Genomic DNA, 5,004 nt, shown 5'->3' on the forward strand with positions numbered 1-5,004 from the left:
CTCGGGGGGTCGAGATCAGGAAGAAGCGGATGTCGAAATGTCAGCCATGCTTTCCCGGGCCGCCGGCATTGGGTTGCGGTGCACCGCACTGCCTCTCCCAACGCTCGCGGCTGGATACACGGTACATCGGGCTTGATAGCGGCTCCAAGCCGCACTCGCCCTCAGTGCCGTGTGCCCCCGGAAGTGCATGAGGAACCTAGTACGACCTGGAACGCCCCCTTCGGCGCGTACATGTCAACTAGTTCCATCACCCGTTCTTTCCTCGATGGTGGGGCAGCTAGAGGATACGTCGATGTCCCCCCGGGGCCCGACCTAGACTCCCGTCCAAAGCACGTAGGCTTTTCGGCATCTGAGGTGTCGAGAGCTTACTCTGCTGTGGGCCAAGCTGTCCCCTCTCTCCATGCTATGGCCTTCCTGCAGGCCAATGCGCGGAGAGAGCTCCACGAGGGTAAGACCGACCCAGCGCTTATGCAGGAACTCCGCGGCTTCACCGACCTTGCTCTCGGGCGAACAAGGTGATTGCGCGGGCCCTGGGTCGGGCGATGTCCACACTTGTGGTCCAGGAGAGACACCTCTGGCTGAACCTTGCACAGTTGAGTAACTCTGAGAAAGTCCGCTTTCTCGATGCACCCATATCTGTTTGGTGATACTGTCGAGTTCGACAGTTACGGAGCAGACAGAGGATATCACGATGTCCTCCCCAGCCGCGACTCGACCGCCCTCTGGCTGCCGAGATCCCGTGCACCGTCTGCTTCCCAGCAGACCTGGTCCTCTTCGAGACATCGAAGAGGAGACCACCACCCCATCAGCAGCCGCGGTGAAAGCCAATGCGGCCCTCATGGGAAGACCCCAGGGAGTTCGAGAATACCTTTCTAAAAGTTTTCTCCCTCTCTGGGCGTTTATCACAGCCGCTCTCACCCTCTACACGACGGTGTTCGGCAACTCGACGTTGCGTCACGGTGAGACCCAATGTCAAGGATAATCAGCAGCCTAAGCACTCTCAATCGACGGTGCTTTGTGCCACATCATCGTCTGGGTATTATCACAGCCGCTCTCACCCTCTGCACGACGGTGTTCGGCAACTCGACGTTGCGGCAAGACCCAATGTAAGGGATAATCAGCAGCCTAAGCACTCTCAATCGACGGTGCTTTGTGCCACATCATCGTCTGGGTATTATCACAGCCGCTCTCACCCTCTGCACGACGGTGTTCGGCAACTCGACGTTGCGGCAAGACCCAATGTAAGGGATAATCAGCAGCCTAAGCACTCTCAATCGACGGTGCTTTGTGCCACATCATCGTCTGGGTATTATCACAGCCGCTCTCACCCTCTACACGACGGTGTTCGGCAACTCGACGTTGCGGCAAGACCCAATGTCATATAAAAGCGGAACATTAGAGCAGTCCCTGCCGGGTTGCTATGGAAAGCCAGGAGGGTCAAAAACACGCGAATTTTAACACGTCAACAACGTGTCGATAACATGTGACGTCAGACGTCAATTTCGCGTGTTTTTGAGCCATCCGGCCACTTGACCAGTTTGAACGTGTAATGGTGATGAGTTCCTATTGGCTGCTGAGCGGTAGTGTTAAACCATTACTGTAGGCCTAGGGGTTTGCCTTCCATTTTTAGACTCTTTGCCATCCCAATGCATGTAACATGCGAAGGATCCACTTATCTCTTTGTGCTTGATGGCCAGTGAAAGTCCTCAACAAGCTATTAGGTATAGATATTTAATAATCTTATTTATCATCTATCACTCGTTCTTGTGATTTATAGTTTTAGCAGAGACACTAAATAACTAAAAGATGCTTTCATATGTCCGTTTGAGTGGACTAGGGGTTAATGACGCCGCCCAGTCCTCCTCCCTAATTTGAATCTGGACCGAAACAGGTTCGAAGCTCGCTCGTCACGGAGCGAAATTAACCATTAATAAAAGTTGTTTTAGAAAACCTCTAGCCACAGTATTAAGCCCTGTCCATAGATATATAAGTTTATAATTTGTTAACTTTATTAATCATTATATTTATTCATGTTGAATCATTTTTAGCATTTATTGGTAATATTAGGTTTCACACCCCACCCCGGACCTCACTAATTTTCAAACCTTGGCTACGGCCATGAGTCTGTGGTATACTGTATGAATATTTTGTTTTACACGTACTTGATAAGAAAATCAAGCACATATAGGCTGTTTCGCCGGATAGCAATAAAGCCGACAACGGGAAAAAATGCACTACTCTACCGGGAGTTAATGGAAAAACAGTCGGATTGTACAAGAATATGTTGTTCACCTGTTATTTATCAGCTCCAGCGGCACACGGGTAGTGACCCCGTACGAAAGTATAGCTTTTGCTCCGATCGAAGGGGGTTCTAATTCACCTATTGCCAAACGTGTTCTTCTTTTCCCATTACTAATCAGAGTGGAAAGGCGTTTATTTTCAGCACAAATAAAGAAAACGTTCCGAAAGTGGAAATAAAACACCTCACGGGAAATAAATAACTAATCGTTTATCTGGTAGGGTAGAGAGGGCTTTAACTATCCCAATAATGTGGCATTCATTTAAATATTGTCACGGTTACGAGGTGGAAGAACCCAGGCGCAGGCAGGCGTGAAGGGGTAACAAAACAAGACTTTAATAAACAAACAAAAACCCACGATGGGGTGCAAAACAAAACCGGAACTCAAAACAAAACACTTCCCATGAGAGGGCAAAAACTAAACAAAATCTAAAACAAGACAAGGTATAATCACACGGCAGGGGAAGCTAGGGGAACACGAAACACTCACAAAGTCCAACAGGAACGCAGGTTAGAACAGAGACAGTACGTAGGCACACCAGCGCAGGGTGCAGGGTACACGTACATATACACACGCAATCCACGAACACAAGACAAAGAAACAAGAGGGTATTTAAAGGGAAGACAAACGAAGGATAATTAACACAGGGCAGGTGTGGGTAATAAAACACTCAGGGAAAGATAACAAGGAAACGAGATGGCGGGAACAAAGACGCGGACCGGAGAGAAAGAGTATGGAAGGCCGAAAGGACAATAATCTCTCTCTCCACATAAAACCTAAGGCTTTGTCATGGCTCTGCTACAAGACCAAGAATAAACATGACATGAAGAAGCAGAGTCATGACAAAATATGATAATTTACACTCAAAATGTTATTATTGCATGCTGTTTTATAAATGATGTTTTATTAACAAAGTTCGGGAGGAGCCGGAGCATATAAATGATGTTTAATTAACAAAGTTCGGGAGGAGATGGAGCATATAATCAGCCAGGCTGGTCTACCATCAGTAATCACTGCATCTACCCAGCATTTAATCAGCCCGGCTGGTCTACCATCAGCAATCACCGCATCTACCCTATCAACTCAAGCAAGCACTCTTATAAATAGGGAAACCATCTTACCTGCATCATCTCTTCAGATCAGCATCGATAAGTTTCGTTCGATGCTATGTCCGAGGATCTTTACAAGTAGTAATCATGTCTCGGACGTTTCACAACAGCGTTGCTGATAGACGCACACGCAAAACAGCAGCTTGTTTGCAACACACGGTTTCTTTTGCTTTTCGATAAATATTACCAAACGAAAACCAAACTCTAAAAGGATTTCATTAACTCAGGAAGGACGTAAGGTATTCAAGGGATCCTACGGATTTTAAAAGCGCTGCAGCCGAGAAGCAGGCTCGATCCATAAGCAACATTTCCACTTACCTCTTCCTCGCAGTTTCGGGAAGTGATTCCGTTTCCCCGCTGGTTTACGTCGCGCACGTCACCTCGTTCGTTCCCAGATGCAATTGCTGCCAGTATGCTAGCTCGTTGCTAAACGCCGGCTCGCTGCTAACGCTGGCTCGCTGCTAGCTCACTGCTAATGGGACACGAGTGTTCAGATGCCGGCACCAGTAAACATATGCCAGTCAGGCTCGCAAGATCACCGTATTTCGACCCAATCCAATAACGATAGGCTAATGCCAACATGTTAACGTTTCAATGGCTGTACACCCATCTTCTGCAAAGAGAAACAATCATCTTGGGTGAAACAATTCATTCTGTCGTTCCATGCAGTCACTCTAATCAACCCCTAATTCTATGACTCATTTCAGTTACCTCACAATGTACGATGTAAAAACTGAGTTTACTAGTGTTTGAACCGCTGAACTCGCTGTTGCGCAAGAAGCTGGGTGAGTACAATCTTTTTACTTTAAATTACATTTTGCTTTCCCACTGTCATGCCGTTGCCACTGCTGCACTCAAGAATGGTATATCGATGGCCAGCACGGGTGCACCTCCTCGGCGCCCGTGCTGTTCAAAGAACGACAGTAAAACAACGTAAAATTCCAGAGATTAGTAACATAATCGGCACTTCCGAAAGGGATTGTTGGTTAACTAAAAATTTTTTCCGTATCATACGGTAACTTGCCCACTCTCAGCGTCTCCCTGCTCGCACATAAAGCTAAGCATGATGCACACACTGGAATAACTCCTTCTTCAAGCACAGGTATCACCTACACAAGACTTTATCACTATCAATGTAAACTTGCAACTATTGTTTTAACCTTTGCAAACAGACCTTGTGCGTTCACTGAGGTGTCAGAGACATTTATACGCTCACAAACTCGCCATACGAAACTAAACATCGTCGCATACCTGCAGGTCATATGGGCTCTCGGGCAGTCCCCAGCCAGAAGCGAACAATCCCCAGACTTTTCAGTATCATATTCCGGCTACACAAGACGACATTCGACCACAACATGTCCAGTTTAAACCCCTGCTCACGAGAAAGAGCCTACGATCGTCAGGTCGCAGCAGCAGGCCACCTCAAGCCACCTCAGCAGCGCAAGCAAGCCACCAGCCAGCATGGGTAGCACCACGGATTCCTAGGACACCATGGACCACCCAGTCGAGAGATTCCAGCAGCTCATCCCTCCAGCCGCATTGCAGCGCACGGCTCCCGCCAACGCCCCATCAGTAGCTGTCACTGCTAGCCACCC

This window comes from Triplophysa rosa, linkage group LG4 (genome assembly GCF_024868665.1).
Source record: "Triplophysa rosa linkage group LG4, Trosa_1v2, whole genome shotgun sequence".
NCBI lineage: Eukaryota > Metazoa > Chordata > Actinopteri > Cypriniformes > Nemacheilidae > Triplophysa > Triplophysa rosa.